Source organism: Eptesicus fuscus, chromosome 6, assembly GCF_027574615.1.
Source record: "Eptesicus fuscus isolate TK198812 chromosome 6, DD_ASM_mEF_20220401, whole genome shotgun sequence".
NCBI classification, from domain to species: Eukaryota; Metazoa; Chordata; class Mammalia; order Chiroptera; family Vespertilionidae; genus Eptesicus; species Eptesicus fuscus.
In genome coordinates, this window is record NC_072478.1 from 59,590,070 (window position 1) to 59,606,227 (window position 16,158).

At 46.9% G+C, this 16,158-nt stretch overlaps 1 protein-coding gene, 1 non-coding gene and 1 pseudogene across 4 annotated transcripts in view; 2 read left to right on the plus strand and 1 right to left on the minus strand.

Moving 5' to 3' along the window:
- Positions 1-503: 503 nt before the first annotated feature.
- Positions 504-606, minus strand: LOC114233446 (small nucleolar RNA SNORA19). The gene has a single exon (XR_003619587.2). It is a non-coding gene; the product is annotated as a small nucleolar RNA SNORA19 (small nucleolar RNA).
- An 8,828-nt stretch (positions 607-9,434) lies between these two features.
- On the plus strand, positions 9,435-9,716 carry LOC103290409 (small ubiquitin-related modifier 2-like; annotated as a pseudogene).
- Positions 9,717-14,085: 4,369 nt separating this feature from the next.
- ELF2 (E74 like ETS transcription factor 2) overlaps positions 14,086-16,158 on the plus strand; it is a 96,075-nt gene continuing 94,002 nt past the window's right edge. For 2 of the 3 annotated variants that reach the window (XM_028144539.2, XM_054717723.1), the window contains exon 1: positions 14,086-14,334. The gene's annotated coding sequence lies outside the window, so the exon portion shown is untranslated. Of the gene's footprint in view, positions 14,335-14,798; positions 14,811-16,158 lie in introns of those variants that run through there. The other variant, XM_054717721.1, reaches the window with a different exon arrangement.

A 16,158-nucleotide genomic window follows, 5' to 3' on the forward strand; every position in this document is an offset into this window, starting at 1 on the left:
ATCAACTATGATAGGCCCAGTTTATACAAGGTGTACCTTGCTGGTTCAATCAGTCAGTGATAGCCAAAGAGAACAAAGTCACATGGCATGAGCATGGCTGCTGGGGCAGAACCAGACAGTGCCTGATTGTCAGAGAACAGGATTGGCTTCCATCAAGGTTGAACTAGAGGGGTGCTGAGTAGGAATGAAAGTGTACCAGAACAGAAGGAAAAGCTAAAGAGCTCCACAACTGATGAAATCAGAGTGGGGAGGAAAACAAGAATGTTAAATGGGAGGCGAACCCTTTATGGCTCCATATGGGAATGAAAGTGATAAAGTGAGGGTCATAAGGGAAGACTAAGAGCTGAAGCATGTAAATCAGTTGCCCCTCCGAATCGGGAAATTCTCTTTCTTGTGCTAATCCTTGGAGGCTTTGATATATTTGATGAAGGGAGGCCATTTTCCTTATAATATTTCAAAGCTCATTTGCTATCTGTGAGGATATTTATTATTTATTGTTTTTTGTTTGTCTGAAGGAGACTGGCAGCACTACTATTTAGTTACACTGATAATTAACCTTCAACTATTTGTATAGCACATAAGAAATAACACTGCTCAAATATACTGTAAGGATATTTTTATTTTAATTATTTTAAAATATGTTTTTATTCATTTCAGAGAGAGGAAGGGAGAGGGAGAGAGAGATAGAAACATCAATGATGAGAGAGAATCATCTATCAGCTGCCTCTTGCATGTTTCCCATGCAAGAGAGGGTTGAGCCTGCACCACAGGCATGTGCCCTGACCAGGAATAGAACCGTGACCTCCTGGTTCATAGGTTGACGCTCAACCTCTGAGCCACACTGGCCGGGCTATAAGGATATTTTTAAAGAAAATTTTACTTCTTTATAGCTCATCAAGAATATTTAAGAATATTTTTCATATGCTAACTTCTTAATACTATCATTTCAGACTGATGTTAACTTTGTAAGTTATAAAAATTTTTTTAAGAAGTGTTACCTAGATGGCCTTAGGCCCTGGTAAATTTATGTAAATTTACCGAGATTGTCTTCTCTTTTTTTCTTAAATCAGATCTTTGAAATATTTTCCCACAAAAACAGACATAGCTAGCATACCTCCAGTACACAAAAGACTCTTGCTTTCTTATCTTATTTTTTTTTAAATTTCTTTAACCCATTCACTTATCTCACTCCAAAAACCTGCTACTGGAAAACAGGATCCCAGCTAAGATATATATATATATATATATTTATATATATATATTTATATATATATATATTTATATATATTTATATATATTTAAAATATATTTTATTGATTTTTTACAGAGAGGCAGGGAGAGGGACAGAGAGCCAGAAACACCGATGAGAGAGAAACATCAATCAGCTGCCTCCTGCACACCCCCCACTGGGGCTGTGCCCGCAACCAAGGCACACACCCTTGACTGCAACCGAACCCGGGGCTCCTGAGTCCATAGGCCGATGCTCTATCCACTGAGCCAAACCAGTTAGGGCCCAGCTAAGATATTTTTCTGGGAAGAGGGTTTCACAAAGCCAGTCATATACACTACATGAATTAGTCACTAATCTACTTTGAAGGTACCTAGACCATTTACAGAAAAACCTACAATTGCCATTTGAACCTTTGCACTCAAAAAGAATCAGTGCTACCCAGTTGGTCTGGTCACCAGAAGTGCATCTTTAATACAAATCTGTCGCTTGCTGGTCTCAGCATGCTGTCATTTGGAAGTTTAGTACTTTAGGGCTTGAGAGGCAGGATATAGGGCCTTTGCTCTAGTACCATTAACTATTTCCTGCCTAACTGTACAAGTATTACCTTAATGATTGAAGGGCTCTTTGGGCTAATGGCAAATTAAAGACTGAAAACGTCAATAGAATAACATAAAAATAATTAAGTTTTCCATCATATGTGTTGGAAAAATGCCAAAATTGGCTTATAGTAAATGTAAATCACCTTATAAAAATATACAGGACATTCAAAGGAAAAACTGAAAACTAAAATAATTTTGAACATATGGGTATGGTTAGCTATAGACAAAATTGTCAAGTCTCCATTTGAGTCCACAGTTTGGCTAACCAATTTTAGCTCTTTCCTATGATTTGCCTAAGCTCCCTGATTTCCCTACTCTGCCCTGCTCACCAGATCCAAACATGTTTCTGTGATTCTATACCTGGCTTTCTGCCTTCCACCATCTCACTCAGTCCCTCCCTCTCTTGTGGGGCGGAATGGGGGGGCGGGGGTAGCTATCTCTTCAATTAAAGGGAGTTTGCTGTTGCTGAGCTCCTTCCACTAGGCTCAAGGGCATCAACATTTCCAAAGACCTTCCTCTTCTACAGCTCTTATCTCAGTGACCTCAAAAAGGGAGCTTATAAAAATAAGAAAAATTTGGATTCAAATTCCAACTGTTTAGTTGTATTAACACAAGCCAAGTCTCTTAATTTTTTAGGCCTCAGTGTCCCCAACTGTAGGACGATTAGGTTAGAGTAAATATAAATATTCCTGACAGTTCTAAGGGACTAAAAGCTGGAGGTTGGGGACTCCAACCTTGCCTCTTCCATCTGTGGAAGCTTACTTCTCTAGTTTGTACTGATCACAAAAGGACCTCCTCTGGACTCAGTCACAATCAATATGTTAAGAATTAATCATTGTTAACATATTAATTTCTTTCTCTACCCATGTAATCAAATGAAAATACAGACTTTGTAAGTGTGCTCTGAAATTCTCTACTAGCAGACTATAAGCCTCTTTCAGGCTTGTTGAGTTGTGATTGGGCTCCTTCACTTACCCACAATCTCATGTCAAAGGTATTGACCTATTCCTAAGGAGAGTACAAGGCAGGGGGGTCTAACTGCACAAGTATTATCTTTATGATTGACGGGCTCTTTGGGCTAATGGCAAATTAAAAATATTAAAGACTGAAAACATCCACCCTGGAGGCCACAGTGAGAAGGAGCAGGAGGAAGGTGAGCAGCCTGTGAAGAGCACAGTCTGGAGCTAGCAATGATAATACCTTCCTGACTGGGTTTTTCAATGTAGGAAACATTCAAAGCTGTGAAGAATTTTTGTGAGTTTATTTGAGCCAAAACTGTTGACAATTGCCAGGAAGCAAAATCTCAACAGATTGAGATAATGTTTCGGGGAATGGCAGTTTTGCACCTTATTTTATACACTAGGGGCCCGGTGCACGAAATTCGTGCACTGGGCAGGGGGTTCTCCTCAGCCCAGCCTGTCCCCTCTCACATACTGGGAGCCCTCAGGGGATGTCCTACTGACAGTCTGGCCTCCCTTTGTGGGAGACAACTGGGCTGATCAAGGAAAGGCACCAGCTCCAGCCCGACTGGTGTGGTTCAGTGGATAGAGCGTCGGTCTGCAGACTGAAGGGTCCCGGGTTCGATTCCAGTCAAGGGCATGTACCTTGGTTGCAGGCACATCCCCAGTAGGGGGTGTGCAGGAGGCAGCTGATGGATGTTTCTCTCTCATCGATGTTTCTAACTCTCTGTCCCTCTCCCTTCCTCTCTGTAAAAATCAATAAAATATATATATATTTTTTTTTAAAAAAAGAAAGGCACCAGCCCCATCACCCTGCTGCTGCAGCCACTGCAAGTCACCGCAGCCACCAAGGTGTTTTCATCAACACGGACTCCAGTCCCTTCACCATGAAAAAATTACAACTTTCTTTAGGCATTTTCAAGATGTGTGTTTCATAGGATATGATCTTTCTTTCTTTCTTTCTTTCTTTCTTTCTTTCTTTCTTTCTTTCTTTCTTTCTTTCTTTCTTTCTTTCTTTCTTTCTTTCTTTCTCACCTGAGTATATGTTTCCATTAACTTTTAGAGAATGTGAAAGAGAAAGGGAAAGACAGAGAGAAACATCAAAGTGAGAGGAATACTTAGATTGCTTGCCTCCTGCATGAGCCCTGAACTGGGCCCAGCCAGGGAGGAGCCTGCAACTTAGGTACATGCCCTTGATCAGAATCTAACCTGGACCCTGCGGTTGGCAAACCTAGGCATTATCCACTGTGCCAAACCGCCTAGGGCAGGTTATGACATTTCTTAGCCTTTCAGCAGCAGACCTTCGTTTTTTTTTCTCCAGGAGTGTGGTGGAAAAGCCCTAGATTACCTTTTTGGATTCTTATACCCAAGTTACTAAGAGTATTACCAGTGGTATACAGGGAGCTTAGCCAATGAGCGGTCAGAAAAGGTGTTTCCTCTGTAGTTCACACCTATCTCCTCTGATCTCCGGCTCCAATCCTGCCAAGGCCTAAAGCCTCCAAACCCTGGGCAGGGACCCCCAGCTGGCTCCGATCACCCATAGGGGGCCCCATCTGGCTCTGATCGCCCGGCTCCGCCCCCGGCCAAGGCCGCAAGCCTCTGGCCTAGGCTTGAGGGACCCCCAGCTCGTTCCAATTGCCCAGCTCCACCCCGGTCCAAGGCGGCAAGCCTCTGGCCAAGGCTCGGGCCTTGGTCAGGGACCCCAAGCTGGCTTTGATCACCTGCAGGGGACCCCAGCTGGCTCCGATCGCCTGGCTCCGCCCCCGGCCAATGCCACAAGCCTCTGACTGAGGCTCGGGCCCTGGGCAGGGACCCCCAGCTAGCTCTATTGCCCGGCTCCATCCCCGGCCAAGGCGGCAAGCCTCTGGCCAAGGCTGGGGCCCTGAGCAGGGACCCCAAGCTGGCTCCGATCACCCACAGGGGACCCCACCTGGCTCCTATCCCGGCTCCGCCCCCGGCTAAGGCTACAAGCCTCTGGCCAAGGCTCGAGGGACCCCCAGCTCGCTCCAATTGCCTGGCTCCACCCCCATCCAAGGTGGCAAGCCTCTGGCTGAGGCTCGGGCCCTGGGCAGGGACCCCCAGCTCACTCTGATCACCTGGCTCTGATAGCCCGGCTCCGACCCCAGCCAAGGCCAGCAAGGGCAGGTGGAAAGCTTGGCTTCCTCCATTGCTGGGGAAACCCAAGCTTCCCTCCTGCTCTCTGTGACCTCAGCCATCGTGGTTGGGTTTATTTGCATATTCGCTCTAGATTGGCTGCAGGTGTGGCTTGTGGGGGTATCGGAGGTATGGTCAATTTGCATACTAGTCTTTTATTAGATAGGATTACAATCAAAAGAGGAGATTGTAAATGGGTTACATGAAATCCATTGGTGATAGATTAGGAAGCAAAGCAGGGAAAACTCTGAGATTGGATAAAAAGTAAAATGATAAACACATACTTCTTTTACATAGGTGGGCATAGGATAGTTAACAGTCAACAATGAACTCAATGAGAATGAGGGGGTTTGTGGTCTCCGCAGAGCGGTGCCAGTGCTTTGAGGAGTCCGGAAAAAGAAAAATTACTTTGACATACCAATGATATGTTATTATTGATGCAAAAAGATAGTACACAGGCTCAGTTTAGGTAAAGACTGACCTTTGTCAGGGAAGATACCAGCCTAGACATGAGTACCCACCATAAACTTTTAGTTAAAAAGTTTTCATTTCAGGCCATCCTTTGTGGTTACTTTAGGTCTCTGAGTTTGCAAGGCCGCCTGCCATGCGGGCCTTCCCTGAGCTAATCAGGTTAGCATGTGGCCCCTTTTTGTCCACAGGTTATTATGAGGGTTAAGAGAAAAAGTAAAAAGAAAGTACACATTCAGTCAGCACTGTTTAAGATGATGCTAAATTTCAAAAGCATGTTGTTGATACTTAGGCCTCTGACTACATGTAACATAAATACAGGTATACCTGTACTATATTACTATACCTACTAGTATGCATGGACTCTTGAATATTAATTTTAACCATGGAACTTTTTTTATTTCCCTCTATTCTTTACATTAGGGAAGTTAACAGTCTTTCATGTAGATTCACAGTATTTTAATACTCGCAGCTCATCCTTTTCTGCTCGGAATTAACATTTTAATTATGGTCTTCCTGTGACCTTTTTATCTTCCATATTGATCGACTTTCTTATCCTGGCCTTAAATTTTTCTCTCTTTTTGCTTAGCAGTCTGTCATCAGCAGATATGGAAAGTACACTCAGATATGGTGCGGCAGACAAGAAGAACAGAATGCAGGAGCCATAGGATGGGGTAGAGGGAATATGTTGATAACCAGGGAAGAAGAGAGGGGCTGGAAAGAGGAAGATAGGGAACATGGCCAGAAACATCAACCATTTGGGTGGTGCCTGCTATGCTAGGCAGAACGGGGACACCAAACAGAGGTGATTAGGGTTGCAAAGTGGCAGCAGTGACCCAAGAATCTGGGGGACTAGGTTGTTGCAGAAAGCAATACTTTTCACCCCTGATGTTTGGACAAGAACAATTAAAACAAGGCTGTATTTAGAAAGTGGTTAAGAGCACAGGCTCTGAAGAAGGATTCAATCTTAAACTCCACTGTCTACTGTGTAACTTTAAAAAAGTTGCTTGTCTTTTACCATCAACATGAACTTCAATATGAAGATGGAGATAATTATATGGAACTCATAAGATTAATGAACGGAAAGTATCTAGTAGTGTACTTATAGTGGCCAGTATTATTGTTTTTATGGCTATTATTATTTACTTTAATTGAAACAATGCCACCCACTCTGATTAGCTTGCCAATAAGAAAAACCTCCCGAGAAGAAAGCAAATAAATAACGGGGAAAACAAGTCTTTGGTTTGTTTTTCTAATCTTTAAGGCGATCTAGGAAATAAATTTTTAAAATTATATTACCTCATTTTAACTTAGTAGCATGGAAGAAACAGAGCTAAATGACCTTGAAAACGAGTCAGCTCACAAATAAGAAAATTTACTTCAGATCTTTCCCCATGAAAAATATTTATCTTTGTGTTTTAATGAATGACTATAGCATTTATCCTGAATTTTATTAAGAAATCAATTTTATTCAGAAACTTTAAAGATTAATACAGTCTTAAATCACTAATAAAATGTCTTCTTGTACATTTCATTTGGACTTTTAACTTTATAATAAAGGAGGCAAATTCTGCTTACAAAAATTAGTTTTAACATTGAAAAAATTATAAATTCTAATTAGAATAAAGTGTTATCCATCTTAAACACTTCAAATATTTTAATAAAGCAATAAAATGTACTTTAATTTACTTGTGGATAGAATTAATAAAATGCCTCCAACTAAAGTACTATTTTAAAGAGAAGGTTGCTTTAAAAATATATCAAGAACTAAAATTATGAAATGACTTTAAGCATTTATTTTGCTAGAAATATTACACCATAAAATGACACATGCAACTCATGAGGATTCAATTTCCCTTGTATATTCAAAACATTATATTTTCTGCATATTTGACCTGATTGCATTTGATGGCACAAATGCCATTCTTAATAATTGTTTCATTGGATTCTGGGCACTTAACATGTCCTCCTAAATTATTTTGGTTTTGATCATTCTTTAAGGCAGGTTTGCTTAATACACAATGTTTAAGAGATTCTGATTCATAAAAGGCAATCTGATACCTAAAATCAAAAGTGAGTTTGGGGATTAGCTTCCTTTGCTGACCAGAGTATGGGAGAGTTATGAATAATCATCTTTATAGAAGTCCAGAAAGGGGCAGTGGGAGGGATGGATATAGTGGGTCACAAATAAGGTCAGCTAACACCAGAATATAATTGGGCAGTTGCCTGAAACCACAAATTCTTTAAGGAGTAGCAAAAGAAGAGATTTTTCTGGCTGTTCTTTCCAAGTTACATAGTTGTTGGTAACTTGGGGATTTGCCCACTTGTAATGAGAGAATCTAACAAATTTAAAAATTGTGTCAATTATTCAAAATTCACTACTTTGGATACTCTTGTGGTGGTCAGTTGCCGACATGGGTCCTAGTGGTCTTCATCTTCTAGTATTTATGTCCTTGTGCAGTGTCAGCACTCACTGAATTGGGACTGATTTGCATGACCAATAGAATATGGCACAGTGATGGCTGTGACTCCAGAGGCTCGGTCAGAAAGGGTAACACAGCTTCCCCTTGTTCTCTTGGACTATTCACGTTGAGAGCTTCCAAAGATTAGCCCAAGAAAGAGCATTTCCAGTTTGGGAGGGGCACATGATTTCCTGGCTACCACTCAGGGAATTTAGTCTTCTTGTTCCTCACATTGATTATCACTCCCATCCCTAAACTGGGCCCTAAAGGGTCCTCTTCCCATTTTAACATATACAAATCCTGTCTAATAAAGAGGGAATATGATAATTGACCCTCACGCCATCGCAAAGATGGCAGGGCCCATAGCCAATAAGGAGGGAATATGCTAATTGACTGCCATGCCCTCAAAGATGGCAGCACCCACAGCCACAAGCTGGCGGCACCCAGTCCCCTCAGCCCTGCTGGGGCTGCAGGTGACTGGCTGCTCTGTGCACCTGTCTCTGGAGTCTCCCAGTCCCCTCAGCCCCCCAGCCGCCCAGGGCCGGCTTGAGGTGCAGGCAAGCCTCGGATGGTGGCTGCCCAGCTGCCCAGGGCCGCCCGAGGCTCAGGTAACCAGGGCCAGCCGAGGCTTGTGCTGCCGGCAGTGGCAGCAGCAGAGGTGTGATGGGGCGTCGCCTTCTCCTGATTGTTGGGTTGCCACCCGCCCCTGAGGGCTCCCGGACTGTGAGAGGGGGCAGGCCGGGCTGAGGGACCACCCCCTCCAGTGCATGAATTTTCATGCACCGGGCCTCTAGAATGATATAAAAGCAGGAAAACCTCTTCCCTTGGTTAGCCTATCTTACTGAAGACAGACTGAAATTTTAAAAAGCTTGTCTTAGATAATTAGAGAAATCAAAGGGGGAAATAAACCATCAAGAAGTACAAAAGTATTCTGCCCGGCCCAGCTGGCATGGCTCAGTTGTTTGAGCGTCATTCCATGTACCAAGAGGTCCACTGGTTCAGTTCCCAGTCAGGGCACATGCCTGGGTTGTGGGTTCAATCCCCAAAAGGGATTGTTCCTTTTGCAGATGTTTCTATCTCCTCCTCTCCCTTCCTCTCTCTCTAAAATCAATAAAAACCTTTAAAAAAGCATTCTGCCTAATACACATTATATCATCTCATTTATATTTAATCCCTATAAATGCATGCATATGTATATAAGTGCACAGGAAAGAAAATCTGGAAGCTTAAGTGCTCATCTATCATTTAAGGTTAGCTGTGAAAGAGTAGAGGTATGGAATAGCTGGGCATGTATGGAGGGTGAGGAGTAGACAGGAGAGGAGAGAAGGAAAGGAGACTTGGTTTATAAAAAAAAATCTATTTTGTATTATTTGAAAATTGATAAGGGTATATTAATGAACTACTGTATAATTAAAATAAATGGTTTAATATACAAAAACCAAAAGAACCCCACAAAACCCAGCTCCTTCTTCTGCCACTCCTGGGGCTGCTGTGTGCTCGTTTGGTGCGGACCTGGTATCTCTTTTGTGAAGCGGCAGCTGAGGAGACTCTGGTGCTCACCATGGCCAACTAAAAGCCCAAGGAAGGAGTCAAGACTGAGAACAATGATCATATTAATTTGAAGGTGGCGGGGCAGGATGGTTCTGGGGTGCAGTTTAAGATTAAGAGGCATACACCACTTAGTAAACTAAGGAAAGCCTATTGTGATCGACAGGGTTTGTCAATGAGGCAGATCAGATTCCGATTTGAGGGGCAGCCAATCAATGAAGCAGACACACCTGCACAGTTGGAAATGGAGGATGAAGATACAACTGATGTGTCCCAGCAGCAGACAGGAAACTAAAAAGGGAACCTGCTACTTTACTCCGGAACTCTGTTCCTCCAGACCCAGAAGACATTCTCAATTAGAAAACTATAATTTGGTTTCAACACATCTGACTACTACAGTATAGTTTTCTCTATTCTTTCATTTTCCTGTTCCCCATTCCTTTAGTGTACATAAAGTAACTGATGTATGTGCACAAGCATTTGCATTTTTTAAATTTAATTTAATTTTTTAAAAAATATATTTTATTGATTTTTTACAGAGAGGAAGGGAGAAGAGTAGAGAGTTAGAAACATCGATGAGAGAGAAACATCCATCAGCTGCCTCCTGCACACCTCCTACGGGCGATGTACCCGCAACCAAGGTACATGCCCTTGACCGGAATCGAACCTGGGACCTTTCAGTCTGCTGGCCAACGCTCTATCCACTGAGCCAAACCAATTAGGGCTGCATTTTTTAAAAACTAAATGGCCAATGGTATGTTTCTATCTACATCAAATGGAGATGGGATGGGGAAAAATACTGGTTCTGTGAAAACACCCCCCTTCTCCATTAGTGGCATGCTCATTCAGCTCTTATCTTTATACTAGTGGCCCAGCTTGCGAAATCGCATGCAGTAGGCCGCCCACCGCTTCTGCAGGAGCCAGCAGGAACTGGTGGGAGCTGCACTGCTTCCTTGGGAGCCACAGCCCCGAGGAAGGGAGCTTCGCTGCTTGCATGGGAGGTGGGAGCAAGCCACCGCTGCCTGTGGGAGTGGGGGGGAGGGCGGGGGAGAGGGACATGCATCTCCTGGTGATGGGGTTGGGCATGCAGCCCCGCCCACCTGCATGCGCCTGTTGCGCACTCAGCCTCCTGCTGATCAGTCGTTACATGTGAGGGCGTGATGACTATTTGGATATTAGCCTTTTATTATATAGGAGGATTCCAGGAAGTTATTTTGCTCTCACTGGTTAACAAAAGAGAGAACATAAAAATTCTTGCTCACCTTGTTTGATTGGAGAATTTTAATGTTTTTCATTTATCATTGTAAAACCAAGGACAATTTTATAACTTTTTTGTACGTAGCTGTTACAGGTAGGGCAATCTGTCTTTAAATAGGGATAAATTACTCTAAAAAAAATGAATCCTAGATAGTTTTCCCTTCAAGTCAAGTGTCTTGTTGTTTAAATAAACTTCTTGATTAAAAACAAAAACAAAAACACACAACAAAACCCAGAAGTAAAAGCAATCTAGTTACTACGTAGATTCCTCCCATTATATGAGCATGTTTCTAGGACTACTGGCCACATCAGCCCTTTCCTACGGAACCTGACACTTCAGAATGCTATGCTGCAAACTTTCTGGGTTTCTTACGTGGCCAGCTTCCATAAGAGATGTATCTTTCTAAGACCTGCTACCAAAGAGCTGCCTTGGAGATTTTAAGCTTGGCACCTTCAAGGACAATACCAAGAGAGCAGATTCCTCTGTCTCCTATTGTATCAGTCAACGACTGCAACACTAATTCTGGGTAGCAAACCACCTCAAAACATACTGCTTAAAGCAGTAATTCTTTTCTGTAGGTCACTGGCTCCAAGCTGGAGGATGGTTCTAAACTTGCTCCATGTCTCTCATTTTTCTTGGACCAGCAGATTACCCAGGCATGTTCTTCACCTTGTGAAAGACAGGTGTGGAGAGAGGCAAGTGGAAACATGCAATACCTATTAAATAATGTCAGGCTCAGAACTGTCACACTGTCACTTCTGTGCATGTTCTTTTGGCCAAGAGCAAGTGCAATGACCTAACCACACATCAATGGGGTGGAGAAACATTCTCTCTCTAATGAGAGGAACTATAAAGCCACATTTCAAAGGGTACACATGCCTGGAACAGTGAAGAATTGGGAGGAAATAATGTTATCTAGCAAGGTTATCCACCTGGGACCTTTCAGCTTACTTCCAATTGGCAGTGGGGGAAATACATTTCTTCTAATGGTGGCTGACAACAGGAATGATTTTTAAAAAAATCTTTATTGTTGAAAGTATTACATAGGCCCTCCTTTTCCTTTCCCCCATTAACCTCTTCCAGCACCCTCCTCCCCCTTCACCACCCCATTGTCTGTGTTATGCATATATGCATACAAGTTCATTGGTTGATCTCTCCCCACCTATCCTCCCCTGCCTTCCCTCTGAGGTTCAACAGTCTGTTCATGCTTCTGTGTCTCTGGGTCTATTTTGACAACAGGAACGATTTGACCTTGCAGGTGAGATCTGTTCCTAACTCTAAGAATCAGGCTTTGTCCTTGCAAGCTCCTTAATATGCCATGTTTTTGTCATGGAGATGCAGTAGTATTATTAATTCCTTCAAATATCAAAGTGGACAATGGTTGCCACAAGTGATAGGTTATTTCACAGGAAGTAGGGGAATAGAAATACTTCCCTAGGAAGGATGCTGTGCGTGTGGTATCCTGTTTACTGTGTATTAACATTTTGAATGTTAAAAGGCTTTATAAATTCTTTAGTTTAAAAGGGCGCCAAGACTTGTCATGTTTTAGGACTCAGGAATCCATAAAACTTCATTAGAGTTAAGAGGATCTTTACTAACCCTCTTTGCTATCTGGGTTTCCCCTTTGTTTAAAAGTAAAAGTCCCTTAATTAAGAAAAAAGCCCACAGCTTTGCTTTTTAAGATAGAAAAGGAAGACTCATACCCCTCCCTCCAATAAATAGAGGTATTACTAGCTTTAAAAAAAGAAAGAGAAGATCATTGAATTCTTAGGTTCTTCAGGGACTTAAATCGGTGGGGCCTCCTGTGGTTCTCTGACATTTGAGCCCCATTCTAGGGTTATTTCCATGGTTCCCACGTTACTTTCAAGAAGAGCTACCACTTACATTCCTCGGGGTTTCTTCTTCGCTCAAGACTGGTTGTGGAGCCGCAAAAAGAGTAAAGCTGGTGGCCAGAAATGAACCTGGTGAATACCGCGCCAGGTCCTTCTGAGTGCCGCTGCAAGAGCCCGAGGGGAATGGAATCAGTCCCCACGCGCACGGGGCAGTCACAGCTCTTTGTTAAAGAAACAAATACCGAACCAGAACATGCTGCGGCTGAGAGATGTGATGGTGGTGGGAATAGATTGAGGCGTTTGCATGCATAACTGTGCATGCGAAAGGCCTTTAGTGAGGCGCTTCAAACGCAGGACAACCCAGGGCACCGTGTCATTGGCTTTGTGCACTTGAAGGCGCCTGAGAGTGCCTTGCTCAGAGGTTCCCCTTTGTGTGAAAGTGGGGAAACCAAAAGCGTGCAGCTACTGCTGGCTTTTCATTTTCGAATTGTAGGCGCTTGGGCCAAAATACTCCCGCACCAATACACTCCCGCATTTCTCGCACCAACAATACTCGTACTTGAGTTACTTCTCCGTCGCTGACGGAGCGAGGAGCGACAAAGGCTCGGTGCGGGCGCCGGCAGCTCCGGGAGCCGCGCCAAGGGGCTGTCCGCCTCGCTCCGCAGCTGCGCGCTGAGCCCCCGCCGCCCGCCCGCCCGTCAGCAAACGCGGGCACCAACCGCCGCGCCGCCCGGCCGTTGGGCGGGTGGTAATTTCTGGGAACGGGGCGGGGTCCGCGGGTGTACGAAGCCGGACAGGGAGGAGGAGCGGGCGGCGCCGAGGGGCGCGCGGCGGGCTGGGCGGTGCGCCGCGGGCGTCAGCGGCCGGGGCGGGGCCGGGGCGGAGAGGGCGGCGCGCTGCTACTCGCCCGCGCCCCCACCCCTCACTTCGCCCGGCTGAGAAGTGGAGTCGGGAGGGCGCGGGGCTAGTCTTCCCACCCCGGCCCCCAGTAACTGTCAGACTGCCCGAGTGCGGGGCCGTCCTGGAGGAGAAGGGGCGAGAGTCGAGCCGGGGATGGGGTGCCAGCCGGGGCCCGCGAGGGCGCTCAGAGTGGAGAGCGTGCGTGCGTGCGGACCGGCCGGCTGGGAGAGGCGGGCGGGCGCTGCAGGTGCACGAGCGGCCTCGCCGCCTCTGCGCCAGTCCGGGAAGGGAATGGGGGAGCTCCGAGCAGGGCGCGGGACACGTGGGGAGAGTCATTACCTGAGAAGGCGCGTTAGGGAGAAGTTGGGGGATCAGGGGCGGGAGACACCCGAGAGAGCCACGGAGGCAGGTTTGGCTGGCTGATGGGGGCCGAGGGCGGCGGGCCGCGCGGGGTATAAATAGCCGGCCCCCGCTTTGACAGGCGCTGCGGTGACTGGCGGTGCCGCCCCCCCCCCCCCCCCTCGCCGCTTGGGGAGGGGAGGAGCGCTCGGAGCGGGCGGGGTGGGGGAGGCGGACTCCAGTGTCCTGGTGGCGGCGGCAGGAGGCCGAGGGGGAGGAGCCGAGCGGGGGGTGGAGGGAGGGGAACGGGGCGAGGGCGGGGGCCACCATTGCTCCCCGCGCCGGGCTCTGTGTCGCCGCGGTCGCCTCGGCGGTTGGGGGTCGGTGGGGCGGTGCGGGCGGGGGGCGCTGCGCGGGGCGGCGCGCGCTGTTTTGTCTCCTCCTCTCCCAGTGGAGCGGCTCGGGCTGCCGGGGAGGCCCGGCTCCCTCCGGACGCCCGGCCAACGGCGGCGGCGGCGGCGAGTCCGCGGCCCTGCCGGGAGGGAAAGCGACGCCGCGGTCTTCCCGGGCGACGCGGCGAGCAGGTAAGAGCGCGAGCGGCCGAGGCGGTGGGAGGGAGCGCGGAGGGCGCGGCGACGAAGCCTCGCTGTCCCGAGTGCCGCCGCCTCCCTCCGCGCCTCCCGCCCCGCGCCTGTGTTGTTTGCTCCGGGGTTTGCGGAGGGGTTTTCCAGAGGCTGTGGCCGTGACACCCGCGGGGAGCGGGGAGGGGAGAAAGGGGGCTGGTGCCCTCGGGCAACGGTCGGGAAGCGGGACTCGGAGAAAGGGGAAGGCGCGCTGCGCGCAGCCCGCGGCGAGTGCGGGGCGCGGGGCAGGGCTGAGGGAGAGGTTACGGACCCCGGCGGGGGGGATGGGCCGCGCGCAGCTGGGCTCGCAGTGTTTACATCTCCGCGCGAGTCACCTCTGCCGAGAAGCGGACTGAACTGACCCGCCTTCTCCCGCGGGGAGGCCAGGGCGGGGGTCCGGCTCCGGCTCCGGAGGAAGCGCGTCCTGGGAGGGTCCGGTAGGGCGGGAGGCTGCGGCCGGCGCCTGGGCTGGGCGGCCAGCTCGGGGCGGGACCTGGGAGGCTCGGGCCGCTCGCGGTGGCGTGGAGGGCTGGAGAGCAGTTCCCTCCCCAGCCGAGCCGGGGCCCGACCGCCGCCTCCTACCTATCCACCCCCCCCCTGGCTGCTAGCTTGCACGGCAGGTTGTCCTCGGCCATTCTTTTATTCTCGCGCTCCTCGCCGGCCCCCTGCGGCCACTTCCCCTGCTCCCCGGGGGTAGGGAGGCTGGTCTCTGTTAGGAATCTGTTTTTAAACAAAACAAAAACGGGCTCTGGAATACTTGCGCGCCCAGTGACCGCCTTCTGGATCCTCTCTTCGCGAAGCTGGCCCTTGGGGAGCCGTGCTGCGGGCTGTTTTGGGGGGCCGCGGGGGAAGCGCGGGGAGGGTTCTGCGGGGGCTGCCCCAGCAGCTTTTCAGGCGGGGCAGCCGAGCCCCGCTCTTGCTCCAGTTGGGCAATTTCATTGCACGTCAGTAAAGGACGGAGAAAATATTGTAACACACCAAGAGTAACCCACATTGCTCAGTTTCGGAGGTTTCTCTTGGGCTAGTATCCCGGGCTCTTTTTTTCTAGATTCGCTGCAGACTAGCCTTCAAGTTTTTAGTACTTGTTTAAATGAATGAGGGGACACGAGAATTTTCCTCCTTTCTTGTGATCATGAACATGTACTTCAGCTGTGTGGTTTAAATTTTAATCCGGTGATGAGAGAACAGTACTCGTGTGTTTGGTAATCAGATTTACTTTCCTTTTTATCTGTGAGCCTCTATGGAGAGGTAAATTAAGCACTTTTTCTGGAGCCATAATCACAGAAGAGTGCCAGAATCACCGGAGAATGTATGTACCCGTTACTAAGATAAGATTGGGTGTTTTTGTTTCAGAGTTTCTTCCTTTCTTCAAGACTATATAAAACTGGAAGTTGTTAAGTTACACTTAAAGGAATTTAGGAATAATTAAAGTTTTATACAGTTTACATAGGGCATTCATATGAATGTTACTGAGGTATCACCTAGCAAACACATGAAGTAGAAAATTGAAATATCTTGGGCACCTGAAATTTGAATATTTAATGCCATCCTGTTTTTAAATTTAGTGACTTAACTAATTGATCAATTATTGCTTCTCATTTCAGACATATATACTAAAAAAATCGTAATTTCATTGGAAAGAATTTGTAACTTTGAGATTTTTCTATCCTAAGTTAATAGATTGGTAACTGTGTTGATGGCCTTTACCCGCTCACAGATTGCACAAGTGTGCGTTTTTTTTGGTTACAGCTTTATTGAGATATAATTCACATACCATTCAGTTCA